General features: G+C 36.3%; 1 pseudogene; it reads right to left on the bottom strand.

Annotated features, from left to right (window-relative positions):
* The window catches only part of LOC138153174 (protein leg1a-like), a 10,722-nt pseudogene extending 626 nt beyond the window's left edge, over positions 1 to 10,096 (bottom strand).
* Between the last annotated feature and the right edge of the window lie 5,033 nt (positions 10,097 to 15,129).

Below are 15,129 nucleotides of genomic sequence, written 5' to 3'. Positions count from 1 at the left end.
AGAGAGAGAGAGAGAGAGAGAGAGAGAGAGAGAGAGAGACAGACAGACAGACAGACAGACAGACAGACAGACAGACAGAGAGACAGAGACAGAGACAGAGAGACAGAGACAGAGACAGAGAGAGACAGAGAGACAGAGAGAGGAAGGAGGGAAGGAAGGAGGAAAGATAGAAAGGAAAGAAAGAAAGAAAATGAAGGAAGAAAAGAAAGAAAGAAAGAAAGAAAGAAAGAGAGAGAGAGAGAGAGAGAGAGAGAGAGAGAGAGAAAGAAAGAAAGAAAGAAAGAAAGAAAGAAAGAAAGAAAGAAAGAAAGAAAGAAAGAAAGAAAGAAAGAAAGAAAGAAAGAAAGAAAGAAAGAAAGAAAGAAAGAAAGAAAGAAAGAAAGCAGGAAGGAATCTCCTATCTTTTGTGCGTAATCAGGCAGAACAAATTCCCACCCAGGCAACAAACAAAAATGTCTTTCATTCTGTATATTTGTACATTTTTTCCAATGTCTTAAAAAAGTTTGTTGAACAGCTTACTTAAATAAACTAAAAGTTTACATTATCAATGTATTACCAGTGCATGACCAGTAGCCAAAAGCTTTACTTTAGCCATGTTGGTCCTTGTGAGGGGCTAATTAGTCCCCTTCAAACACAGGTGAAATGCTGTGTATAGCCACTTGGTGGAAGCCAAGAGCCAGAAACGGAAGTCAAGGCTGGGCTTGTGATCCTCACAAGCGTCTGTCAAGATGTGACATGCAAATGGCACCTGAATCTGAGACAAGGAAAGAGCTCAGGCTAAGATTCAGCTCCTAAAAGACAGCACATATGCTTTATCTCAAGCTATTTTGAAGACTGGAGAATATTGATTACATCATGGTGAGGTCACATGGGTTTTTAATATTGGGAGGTTATGGGTCTAGACTCATATATTTGTAGCCCAACTCTTATCCCTTCCACACCCCATGGTCCAGCCACATTGGTCTACTTGCTATTCCTTACTCCTTTTGCTCCACCCCTTGACTTCAGGCTTTAATACTGATTGTATCCTGTGTGTGAGATTGCTTTGTAGTTAAGAATTCCAGACTTTCTTCAAGACTCAGCTCACTCACCACTTTCTGCAGAAGGTCTTCCCTGCCTCCCTCCTTTCCACCTCTCCCTCTCCCAAGATGCTAGAGTTCCCCCACTTTGCCTTCCATCTAGTCTGTTTGTATTTTGTATGTACCTGTGTAATATACATGTTGTTTATACTATTCAAATGTAAGGTCCTTAAGGGCCAGCACTGGTTTTTAAAAAATTGTTTTAGCTCTTTTTTGCATATTCAATACTTAGCACAGTACCTCAGATATAATAAATGATTAGGAAATACTTAAACAATAGTTCACCAAAAACCTAGAATCTGAATCTCATCGGTCTACTTAATTCCCTGTGTGACCTTGGGCCAGATGCTTGACCTGTTTGGGTGTCAATTTTTCCACTGTAAAATGAGGCAGTTGTACCAGATGCTGTCTTAAGATCCTTTCCTACTAGTGACCCTTTGATCATATCATATTAAATGATATTGCTAACCTTTTCAAAGAACAAAGGGTACCAAAACCATAATTAACCTTATTTATCCAGTTATGCTCAGTATTATCATTTTCTCATTTTATTTATCTAGTTTACATGATTTTCATATATTTAAGATTCATGCCTGAAATACTATTTATTCCAGAAATTTTACTGTGGTCAAGAGTGCTTTATCATATTGACTGAAATTCCAGCCAGGAATGAGTCAGTCTTCAGTGATGAGTTCTTTATAAGGGAATCCCAACAAGATTTCTTTTTTTTTTTTAAGCAATCAGGGTTAAGTAACTTGCTCCAGGTTACACAGCCAGTTATTTCTGGGTGTGGTGCTGAGTGTCTGAGCCCGGGATTCGATCTCCAGATCATCCCAACACTGGAGCTGGTGTCCTTACTCGCTGAGCCACCTGGCTGCCCCTCCAACAAGATTTCTGATGAATTCTTGAAGTCAGAGGGGTGATTGCTTCCTTGATGAACTCAACAGTGGCTAGAAAGGATTCAGTAAAATCTTTTTCACCTGTAGAATAAAATTGGCTTCTAAAAAGAAAGACTTTGAATTAGCAAGTTAATAGGACTAAGACAAAACTTTCCCTGTCTTCCTGGAAATGTAATTTTCCAGGATGTATTTTAAGTGCAAAGCCTCATATGGTTTGAATTCTGTTTGAGGCTGACTACATCTGTTATCTTTGGTAGGTATATTATGGTCCTCACTGTCCTCATCTGTGATAGCTACATGGTGCAGTGGATTGGGTGCCAGGCCAAGAGTCAGAAAGACTTCTCTTCCTGAATTCAAACCTGACAACTTACTAGCTGTGTGACCCTGAACAAGTCATTTAACCCCGTTTGTCTTAGTTTCCTCATCTGTAAAATGAGCTGGAGAAAGGAATGTCAAATTACCCTAGTATCTTTTAAAGGCCAAGAAAATCCCAAATGGGATCATGAAGAGCTGGACATGACTAAAAACAACTGAACAACAACAATATCCTCATCTATAAAATAAAGAGTTCAGCTTTAGAAATCCCTTCCAGTTCTAGATCTACGATCCTATGAGCCCATGAACTTGTGTTTAGAGTCTAATATGCATAACACACCTGACAGTAATGCTCATAATTTTGGAGTAGCATAGGTTGAAATCTCTCGATCTTCTAGCCAGATCCCCATATAATTTCTTTAGTGACTTCAGAGTCAGTTTCATTCTGGACCACTTCTTCCGATTCACCTACTCCATTAGAATCTCTGAATATTTTCATCTTTATTTGTCTTTCTCTTCTAATACCTTTCCTTTGGCTAGCTTCTTTCTGCATGTTACTTTTTTGTAATAGGGCATAATGAAACAGCAGCTAAGCTCTTAATAGAGGTAAATGAAGTGAGACAAGGCCTTTGGGCCTATCAAAGCAGGCTTTGCTCACATCAGCTCTTAAGTATCCTGCACTGAAAATTAGTTCAATTGCTGCTTCACCACCAGTTGTATCTTTAGCCTACTTTTAATTGATGGGGATGAATGAATAGAGAGAGGGATGGCTTGAAGCAAGCTCAGTAGTCACAGCTCACCTCCAGTTTTCTAAGTCAATTTTTAAAAACTGTCTTCCTTCCATGCCCAAACTTGATATGCATGCCTAGATGAGTGAACTCTGAGAGTGTGCTCCACGGTTTTACCTAATTTTAGTTCTGTAGATTATAATCCATAAATTTCTTCTTTAAGCATATACCTTCCCAGAGCTCTAGTGGTCATGCTATATGGAACTGCCTGAAAAGTTAAATCTTAGGAAATTACGGAGTTTGTTTTTTGGTTTTCTTTTAAAAATTCAAAGAGCAGATTTCACTTTCTTTCTTGATTGAAAAGATTTTCTGAATATTTTTTTCCCTTACTATGTTATAAGATTAATTTTTGTATAAAGGAATATGGTAGTAATACACAACAACATGTAATTCACTAATTAAATATTTTCATATACATCACTTTTACTTTGTATCTTCAATCCAAATCTCCTACCAAAATTATCACTAGAATTCCACAAATTGATCTAGTAATGATATTGGGAAGGTACGTTCTAATTTTACGGAAGTGAGGAGTCTGTTCCTCAATGATTTGGCAACTAAAGGAAAAAATGAAAAAAAAAAGGTACCTAAATTGTAGCAAGAAGGAGCTTGGTTAGCCTGTAATGATAATAGTAATTTGAAGATCTTCTTTGCCCCTAAGCCTAGTTTTTGAAGACCTTCCCTGCTTTGAAGATGTACCCTGCCCCCTAATAGGCTGAATATAATCACATGGAACCTGTGGTGGGAAGAGTTTGCTGAAGGATGGAGCAGAGCCAATAGGAAGTTGGGAGTCAGAGCAGTTAGATGGTGGGAGAGAGAGGATGAACCCCAGGGAGATAGTTAGGCTTGTGAGTAAATGTTGGTTTGTGAGAAGGCTAAAGGATGCTGTGGCTTTCGGTGCTGTTATGGCTTATTAACTTTTTTGCTACTATGATGGAATCAGCTTATTGGTTTTGGGATTCAGTTTTCTGGTGTTTGAATATATGTTTTGCTTCTGTCTTATTTATGGAGAGTCTGCTATATTTTGCATTTGAGCACTATGTTGGCATATTTACAATGACTGTCAGTGCTGTGAATATTGCGTTGGTGCTACATAGCCACAAAGAAGAACTTCTTGGTTATAAAGGTGACCACAAGAAAATGTGTAATTCATTTCCCTGTCAAGGTTATAGAAAACAACACAACTCTTTGTCTCAGGGAATTTATTCATACACTGATATAAAGCAAGAGGTTGTATCAGACACTTCCAAGTCCTGGAGCCTTATAGTGCTCCCTATCTATGCTGGGAGATGTAGAGAAAAGTATAAAAAGAAAGAAAGGAGATGCAGACAAAGGTGATAAGAGAAATAGGCAGGGAACCAATTTGGAAGGCTCTTGAGGGGTTATTGTTTAATTTTGAGTGTGAGTACTGATACTTCAGGAAAAAAAATGGATTTGTTTCCTAACAATTACACCTACATGAAGTGTGGTCCTGGAGCCTTTAAAATATCTACTTAAAAAATCTTTTATTAATCATTGATCAGATTTTTTTTTTACTAATTGTGAAAATCTCAGGAAAACTTTCTGTGAGCAAATGGAAAATGGGTCTTTATTTGCTGCACTGTCAAAATCATAGAAAAGAAGAAAATATAGCCAACAACTTACCTGTTATAGAATAAAATAGTAATATAAAGTAATAATCATCAAAATCATTTAATATTGCCTAAAAATTTAAAACTTGGCCAGTGGAACTGGCTACATATGGCAAAATCAGTAACCATTGAACTAAAAAATCCAGTGTTCAGTAACCCTGAGATTACAAATTATTTTGGGAAAGTTTCTTATTTGTTAAGTATTGATGAGAAAACTATAAAGGAAGATAATAGACGTTAGATTCATATCATATGAAGATATTATAATACATTATACAACAAACTAAAATAGATGCAAGACTTGATTATTAAAGGTCACAGCATATAAACATATAATAGAATAATAGGGGTCTTTTAAAGCTATACCTAAGTGAAAACTCTTCTCCAGAAAAGGATAAAGGATGTCACAGAAGATAAGATAGGCAATGTCAGTTGCCTGGAATAGAAATTTTTTTTTTAAAGCAATCGGGGTTAAGTAACTTGCTCAAGGTTACACAGCCAGTTATTTCTGGGTGTGGTGCTAAGTATCTGAGCCCGGATTTGATCCAGGTCATCCCGACACTGGAGCCAGTGCTCTTACTCACTGAGCCACCTCGCCGCCCCTAAGCAATTGGGGTTAAGTAACTTGCTCAAGGTTACACGGCCAGCTGTTTCTGGGTGGATGCTAAGTGTCTGAGCCTGGGATTCGATCTCCAGGTCTTCTCAACACTAGAGCCGGTGCCCTTACTTGCTGTGCTACCTGGCTGCCCCTAGAAAAACTTTTATATTAACAAAATCAATGTAACTAGAATAAGAAGGGAAACTGTTATTCAAGGAGGGAAAAGTTGTGTATTAAATATCTCTGATGAGGGTCTGAGACTCAGGATACATACAAAATTAAAACAACTATGGAAGATCAAAATCCAAAATAATAATGGAAAGTCTTAATAACTATAAGAAAAATTGCTCCATCAGCGTTAACAAGAGAAATACATTTTAAAACAAATGTGAAGTTTCACCTCATATCCACAAAATAGTAAAAAATGACAAAAATATTAGACTTGTCAAAGTTGGAGGTTGTAGGAAAAAAAGGCATACTGCAAGAATGTTAGTAGAATTGTGAATTGCTCCAGTCATTTTGAAAAACAATTTGTAAATACAGGATCAAAGCAACTTAATTTTATATATCCTTTGACTCAGTGATCTCACTGTTAGGCATTATCCATAGGAAGTAAAGAAGAAAAAGGAAGGTCCCATATACACTAACATTTATAGCAATGCTCTTTTTTTTTTTTTTAGCAGCAAAAGACTGGACGCTAAGAAGAAACTCATGAATTGAAGAATCGATAAAAATTTTCCGTACATATTAGGAGGCAACTAGGTAATACAATAATTATAGTGTAGGACTTGGAGCCAGCAAGACCTGAGTTCAAATCCTTCTTCAGATACTTCCTAGCTTTGTGACCCTACGCAAGTCATTTAAACTCTGGTTATCTTAGTTTTCTCAACTATAAAATGAGGATATTAACAGCACCTACCTCCCAGGGTTGTTTTGAGGATAAAATGAAATAATATTTTTAATAAAGCACTATATTAATGCTAGCTATAAGTTATTGCTTATAATGGAACATTACCATATAGTAAGAAATGATGAATTAAGAAATGCAGAGAAACATGGATCATAAATTATAGGTTGAGACCTTAGAAGTCATCCAGTCCAACTTTCTTTTATCACATGTATAAACTGAGGCCCAGAGGCTTTAGAAACTTTGTCCAAAGTCATGTAGAAAAGGAAAGTATGCAGAACTGGGAAAAACAATATACGTAATGACTACAGCAATGTAAATTAGAAAAATAAAAACCCTGAATACTGCATAATTATAATACTGCAAAATTAGTACTAAAAAGAGATATGAGAACATAACTTCCTTTCTTTGCAGAAGTAAGGAACTCTGTGTATGAAAAATGGCATGTAATGATGAACTAAATTGTTGTGTTTGTAAATTTTGATAAACTATTTTATCTCTTTAAAAATAATCTTTATTGTGATGGATGTCCCTCAATGAGTGTGAGAAGAATGTTTGGGGAAATGAAGGTGATACAAAAACTATATGTGTGTGTGTGAGTGTGTGTGTATGTTATATATTATAAAAATATATATGATAAATGAATTAAGAACTAGAAGTTGATGAAATGCTAACTATGGGATTTGGAGACAGTGGACCTAGGTACAAATCCTTGCTTTCCTACTTACTATCTCCTTGTCCTTGGGCCAATTATTTAATGTCTTTGAGTCTCAAATTCCTCATTTGTTAAATGAGAGAATTGTGTTGTGTTGTATGACTTCTAAATCTCATTCCAGCTTTTGTTCTTATGATTCTAAAAGATACCTTCATTTTTACTGCCATTATTGATCTTAATACAGATCATTTGTTCTCTAGACTTATCTAGAACCATCACAATTGGCTACCTATATTGGCAAAATTCACTGTGTTGCCCAGCATTGTTGAAATTCAAAGTTAATTCTCTCCAGTTTCTTGCTTATCTCACATAGGAAAGTTTGAGGTTATGCAACCTGTTCCTTCCTTTTGACAGTTGATTTTTCCTTTTGTATGACTGGATGGATTTATTCACATGCTGCTCATCAATCAAATCAACAAATATTTATTGTGGTTTTTTTTTTTTTTACTTTGTGTCAGGAAATATGCTAAGTGCCAAATCTAGGTGTGGTCAGTTGAAAAGTTGCTAATTGACCCCTCTCTCTGAAAAGAGAGTCAATCAAATTGACTGGGGCCCAGCTGCTGGGGTAAATCATTATATTCTAAGGTGACTGACCTTCTGACGATTGCTGAGCAGGTGAAGGTGACAGAGGGGGATTCAGCAGGACTGAGTCCTACAGAATTCCCAAACCTTTGAACTACTATAACCTTCAGGTGACTGTTGAACGGCTGAAGGTGACAGAAGGAGACTTGGCAAGAGTGAGTGATTTGTTTAAAGGGCAGTATTCGAGAATTATTGAAGATATATTTTTCCTTAATCATTTAGACTAAACTTAGGTACATATACAATGTTTATCAACACATATAACTTGAAATAAGGGGTCACTTGTTTTTCCCATGTAAACTCTCCAGTCCTCTGAAATGAAAGAGCCACAATAAGACTTGAAATTATATAGGGGCAGATAGTCTATTATGGACCTCTCTTCACAGGAATGAGACAGTTCAGCAGTAGAGATCATGTCATTGTAAAATACCACTCCATCCACTTTTGGTTGAGATGAAGTTCTTTTTTTCTGGACTGTCATTAACTAAATAATTTGAAGGATCATTACATCTTCCTACAATGGATAAAGAGATGGAAAATAATATTTAGGTTTTCAAATGATTCGGATGTTGGCAACAGAAATTGGCCACAAGGTAAGAAAACAAATGTGGAATAAAACACAGAGATTTACAGTCCAGTTGGTAAAGAGATTATCTCTTTTGTTTGTTTCCTTTCCAATCTTACATTTTTACAGAAGCAAGGGTCTTAAGATCCCTTAATCCAACATTTATTTTGGATAGCTGAGGAAATTGGGGAGGCCTAAAGTGACTAGTGATTTTCTCAAAATCACAAAGCAAGAAGTAGTAAGGTTAGGAGAGAATTCAGAAAGGAAACTGTAAAGAAAATGAACCTTAGAGGTGGGAAATGAAATTTTTAAAAATTTGAGAAAATAATGAAAGAGTTAGGAAATAAAATCCTAGAAGAGAAATAGAAATAAATTCCTCTAGAGCCTAGAGGAACACTGATGGCACAGCTGAGGTATTATAGATTGACCTTATTTCCCTGATTTAAATTACAAACACAAAAGCAGGCATCATATGGGGAGGCTAGGTGGTGCAGTGAATACAGCACCGGCCCTGGAGTGAGGAGGACCTGAGTTCAAATCCAGCCTCAGACACTTGACACAATTACTTGCCCTGTGACTTTGGGCAAGTCACTTAACCCCAATTACCCTCCAAAAACCAAAAAAAAAAAAATCAAGCATCATATATCATACTGATTATCTTGATCCTGTGATCTTATGAATTTGAATCATTTTCTTTTGCCTCCCTGCATCATATTGTTCTCATTGAACCTGGGAGACTAGAATAGGAAATTATGCCTTGGATAAAACCTTGTCATTAGAATTGTAAAAAGAAAGAACCAAGTTTCTCAAAGGGGTTTGAAACTCTCAAGAGAGGCATGGCATAATGGATGGTTCGAGCTGTCCTCAAACCTGAGAAGATTTTGATTCAAGTTCTGCCTCTGACACATACTGGTGGTGCGATCCCAAGCAAATCATTCAGTGTCTCAGGATGCCAAGGCTTTAAGTTGCAAAGAAGATGCTGACCTACATTGGTAGAGAATGTTTTCTCATCTGTGAATTCCCTGGACTAATGAAATTATGGATCAAATCTCTAATCCTTTCTCATGAAACTTTCCTTGGACATTCTTGCCCTTTCTAGGTTCTTGTTCTTTCTCTCTGCTAGTGACAGACCTCTGCATATGCATAGACACGCACACACACACACACACACACACACACACACACACACACACCCATGCATACATACAAACACATACCTAGCTGTTTGAAAAGAAGGGATATCTAGCTTAAAAGAATGATTAATATCCTGAAAGATTAGGAGCATAACCATCTGATTGTAGCATAGAGATACAAAGTCTTGGCTAGTGGGTATTCTTTCATATGTATAGATTGGACTGAATTGCTACTGAGCTTCCTTGCAATTCTCAAAAAACTGTGATTTTATCCTCATTATTATTGTGATAATTTTTAAAAGTTCCATGTTATATTTGTTTTTCCTTAAAAGAAAATAATGGTTTGTAAACAGACTCCCTGCTCGTGAATGCTGGTGGATAATCATAGTTGTTCTCATCTGAAAACCTTGAGATGATACACTGTAACACTGCAAGCCAGGTAGAACAACTACCTGTAATAACCCTAGGGCGTTCAGACCACAGCATTCAAAGAGAATTTGCTGGAATTGTGCTCTCATCACTACTGTGGCTCATAGAAAAGAGTGAGAATTTTTTGAAATAGTTAAAATGTTTGTACCTGTTTCATAGAGTTTTCTATAAAGTATGTTGCCCAGAACTCACTCCCAGGATTATTTATTCCAAATTGAGTGAAATATTTTGCTGAAGAGTTTAGTGTCAATTTATACACACTTAATCTGTCTCTATATCCCCAAGGATCCATGATGATTTTGTTATCCTTGACTGGAAGATCTTCTACACTTTCAGGCAGCGGGTCCCAAACATAGAGGTAGTCAAAATTCTCCTCTGTGGCTGACCTGCTGGGAAAGAAACAGAAATACTGAAAGTAAAATGATCAGAGAAGACCAGACACTTTAATTGCCCATTTTGCTTTTCTTCAATTTTTGCACAGGACCAGTGTGTTTTTATAGGACCTAAAGGAAACAATCTTGTTGACGCATATCCCTGTTCATCAATTGGTTGAAGATAAATCTGGGAGCAGAGTCTCTGAGGAGTTACAGAATCACAATAGAGAAAGAAGAATATTTACCTTGCCAGGCTGAGCCCAAATGATCACAGGAGGCTTAAAAGGAGAAACATTTATTCAAAAGAGTCAAGCACAACAACAAACTGGGTATGACAAAATATTTTGTTTATGGAGTCTCTTGATTTAGGAATCTTTTATATATCTGCAATAAATGTTTTATAATATCCACAATAAATATCTACAAAATGGAATTTGATATGCAAATGGTTGCATATTCTCTGTACTTTTGATCATCAACTTTTGTATTTGAGGGTAAAAAAAAGGACAAAGAATTTTAGTACCTTTCATTTTACAGATACTCTATGAATTCTTATTCATCATTTTTTTTTTTGCCATGGACTCCTTTGGCAGTCTGATGAAACTCATGAACTCCTTCTCAGAGGAAAGTTTTAAAACCTAAAAAAAAAAAAACCACATTATTTATAAAGGAAATCAATTATATTGGCACACAATTATAAAAAAAAACATTTAAAACAAGTTTATAGGCCACTGATTAAGAACCTTATTGAATTATAGTTTATTTCTTAACCTTGCTTGAACAAACTAAAAATCAGAGAGATGAAGTGATGTTCCTTTCACACAGCTAGTTAGTCACAAGAATAAAACTAATACCCAGGTCTCTTCCAGGGCTCTGGTACTTCCCATGGCATGAAGACGTAAAACAATCTCTCCCTCAAGTATGTTGACCCTCTGCTTAGCTCAGGTTCTTGACAGCTCTACTAAAGACTTTTAATTTATTTGGCCCAAGAAGCAAATTATGCCCATAGCTGAAGTAATAAAAGACAACACTTTTTTTTTGGGGGGGGGGGTGTCAGTCTTTTTAAAAGACAACAAACTACCTAGTTTGCAGCGCTATAGTGTATCATCTCAAGCTTTTCAGATGAGAACAGCTATGACTATAGATCATGTCTGGATAGATTAGGTTTGTGCCAGGGTGTCATACAAGCCCTGACTGAAATGGGATTGATTTATAGGTATAACAGATGAAAAAACACTTTATCTGAATTGAAATTCACTATGCTATAGCCAGAGAGGTTTGAAGTAACAACATAAGGGTAGGCAGTAGGCAGCCTTGACCCATGTTCTTAGCATGAATAGAAACACCTTTGCATGGGTCTTGGAAGACTTCAGGCTCAGAGAGATAGTTACAGACATTCAGGTCAGCACTAGTTATATTAGCAGAGTGGGGCTATGTAGATTAAAGTATTCGAGAAGCCAGTTTTCTCATCTTATTGAATAAGAGTTGGACAAGTTGATCTCATAGGGTCCTTCAAGTTCTAAGATTGTGTTTTTCTCAGATTAAAACAAATTAGAGATGGATTAGGAAGATTCTAATAAAGACAATCATAGCACTGAGGAAAGTTCTAAGAATTTTTCTGGAACAGATTTCCACTATAGCTTGAGTCCTTTCATCTACTATGTCAACCTTACCCTTTTCCAACTTTTTCCTTTTTCATTCTTTTTTCCTGTTCATTTCCTGAATCCAAAAGTTCAGGTACCAGAATGTCTAGAGAGAAAATGATTCCCTAATGCTTCTTGGGGAAAGAAAAGTTTAGTTCATATTTTTCCTGATGCAGCATCTGATTTGGAGAACAGAGGCATTCAATCAAATAATTCAGACAGGATAGGGCCAAAAAAGGTTTTGTTTTTTTTTTTAAAGAAATCACCAACCTCCCTCCTCCCAGTTTGTTTTTCTCCATGGGCAAGTCTGAATGACAGTGAGGTACTATGAGTCTTGGGAAGATTATGGAATTTTCTGATAAAGAAAGACTCACTTAAATGACAAAGTGTTACATGATAGCAACCGCAAGTCCAGTTTCCTTTGGGGAGGACTTCATGGGCTATTTGAGTGCCGTTTGTTTCTGAATTTTGTATTTGTTCATGAGATTCCTTAAGATTTTATGAATATTCTGGAGTGTGGAGGGTTAAAGACCATTCCATACCTTATATGCTTTTAGTATGTTTAGAACCTGTATAGGAATTAGAGACCTTGTTATCCACATTTGCTGATGTCTGTTTTTACTTTTTTCTTATCTGAGATTAGGATTACTAACCTATGACTTTTTTGAGTGCACCTGAACCATAATATATCTTGAACTTTGCAAATCTTTATTCTTCAAGTGTGTTTCTTGTAAACAATTTATTGTTAGATCTGCTTCTTGTACTCATGTTTTATGAATGAGTTTCTATGATGAACATTCATGGTTATGATTGCTCATTGTTCATTTTCCTCTCCTCTGTTTACTTCCTTCCTCCTTTCCCAGAAGAGGAGGGTGGTGAGGGTGAAGAAGTGTGATTGACACTAGTGATCGAACTTGAATCAATCATCTTCTACTCCTTTCCGTGCCTTCTTTGTCTCTTGATCAGGCCCTAATCAGTGGTTCTTATCCTTTTTATTTTGTTTTCACACCCCTGTCTTTACAATCAAATCCCATGAAGCTGGCATTTGTTTTGCTTAATAAACACTTGTTGATACATTAAAAGAAATGAAAGTCTTCAGTCAAAACATTATAAACCATCATGCCAGAAGACCAGGGTTGAAGAATGCTACCTATCTCCTGATGGAGAGGTGATGGGAAAAAATAATCAGAATGACAGACATATTTTCTTTGAACATGGCATATGAGGGAATTAATTTTGTTCAATTATGTATGTTTGTTATAGAGTATTGTTTTTATTTGATTATTCAGTGAAGGGACAGATTGTGTAAGAGAAAATAGATGCTTGATCATTTTAAACAATTAAAGGAATAAGAAAAGATTTTTGGTTATGATGTGGTGACTAATTCTTCTCTAGATCTACCCCATTCATATTTCCTCCTTTCCCAGTTCTCTCCTGTTTCTCTGTCGACTTGAATTGATTTAAGCACCTAAATCTTTATGTGCATGTACCCTCCTTCTGGTTCAGATGCAAGTGAAGTTCAAATGAAGCTTACTTCTCTGTCTTTCCATGTTTGCCTTCTTGTGTATCCTAATTGTATGAGATAGTGAATTCTACCTCCTTCTTCCTTAATATATTCCTTTCTTTCTTCTTTTAAAATCATCAAAACATAACAAAAGCATTCTTGAGTTGTAGACCTCTAATTTTTGCCTTTGGGAACATCACATTTCACTCTCTCCCATCCTTTATAGTCTTCCATGCCAATTAAACATGTGATCCTGATTGTGACTACCTGATATTTGAATTTTTTCCTTTCTGGATACTTGCTCTATTTTTTCTTTGACCTGCAAGTACTAGATTTTAGGTATGAAGTCCTTGGACATTTAATTTTGACGTTTCATTCAGGAAATTATTGGTGACAATAATAGCAGTAATAATATTGTTAATAGCATTTTTACTGTACCTACTATATGAAAGACACTGCAAATATTATTTCATTCAATCATCACAATAATTGTGAGAGATAGTTGGTCTTATTATCTCCATTTTTATGGCTGAGGAAATTGAGGCAAATAGAGCTTAAGTGACTTACCCAAGCAAACACTAGCAGTATAGGTTTATGTTTCACTTGATGGAGAGGAGATTGATATATATTCCATCACATGTGGAGTATATTTTGGTCAGCAAGATTCCTTCATTTATATAAAATACATTTTAAAATTGCATTTGTTGGGGCAGTTGGTAGCACAGTGAATAGAGCACCAGCCCTAGAGTCAGGAGGACCCGGGTTCAAATCTGGTCTCAGACACTTGACATGCTTACTAGCCATGTGACTTTGGGCAAGTCATTTAACCCCAATTGCCCTAAAAAAAAAGCAAAAAATAAATAAATAAAGTTGCATTTGTGTGTACAGGGAGGAGAGAGGAGAGATCGAGGGAACCACGGATCAATTTGAAGAGTTCACTAAATCAAGATGATGAAATTATAATACTTGGACCTCTGTTTGAAGGGCACCTTATGTAGGAGTAGACTTTCATATTGGCACCTTGATGAGAGCAGAGATCTCATATAAAGATTGGCAAATATCCTTTTCTTTTTTCAGGAGGTACCATATTATTGATTTATTAACATTGAACTCACAACCAACACTATAACAACAGCACGATAAGTTGTTCCTGGAACGAAGACTATCTAACATGTATTTTCTTCATAAGATACATTAGTCTTCTTGTGCTTATTAACACTAGACAGCACTTCAGCACTATGCTTGGGGGCCACTTTAAACAGTGACATCACCAACACGAAGTACCAAAATGCTCAAAATGAGGTACTAGTTAGATTGTAAAAATGATACATATTTATAGTATGAGAGCTAAGAGTAGAAGGCAGAACCTAACTTTGTTTGCCCACAGCTGGGAAAATAGGAACCAGGGCAACTCACATATTTTTCACCACTTTGCACATACATATCCAAGAATGACCACAAAACTGCTGCAAATATTCATTTTTTAATTTCAAATTTTAGTTAGTAGACAAATTTGCAAATACAGAATCCACAAATACTGAGAAACAATTGTTTCTGCTATCAAACAGCAACTGCCCTGGAAAACAGGATAAGTACAGGATTCGGGGTAGCTAGGTGGTGCAGTGAACAGAGCACTGGCCCTGGAGTCAAGAGGACCTGAGTTCAAATTTGGCTTCAGACACTTAACACTAGCTGTGTGACCGTGGGTAAGTCTCTTAACCCTAATTGCCCTGCCTTTCCCCCTCCAAAAAGAAAAAAAGAATAAGAAGAACAGGATTCTCTCTAAACCAGAGATCTCAAACTCATGGCCCACATGCTGCACCTGCCACATTCCAGCAAAATCCCATATTATGACTCAAAACAGATTAAAATTTAATTGGAAAATATTTAACAAAATAAATGAAAATACAATACAACATAAATAATATTAATTTGTGAGTTTCAAAGTCAATATATACCCACAGGGA

The sequence above is a fragment of the Petaurus breviceps genome, unplaced genomic scaffold (genome assembly GCF_028583685.1).
Source record: "Petaurus breviceps papuanus isolate PSGF00001 unplaced genomic scaffold, PetGlider_PUasm1.0 90977, whole genome shotgun sequence".
Taxonomy (NCBI): Eukaryota; Metazoa; Chordata; class Mammalia; order Diprotodontia; family Petauridae; genus Petaurus; species Petaurus breviceps.
The sequence above is the reverse complement of the archived record's forward strand: the minus strand, read 5'-3'. Positions and strand labels throughout refer to the sequence as shown.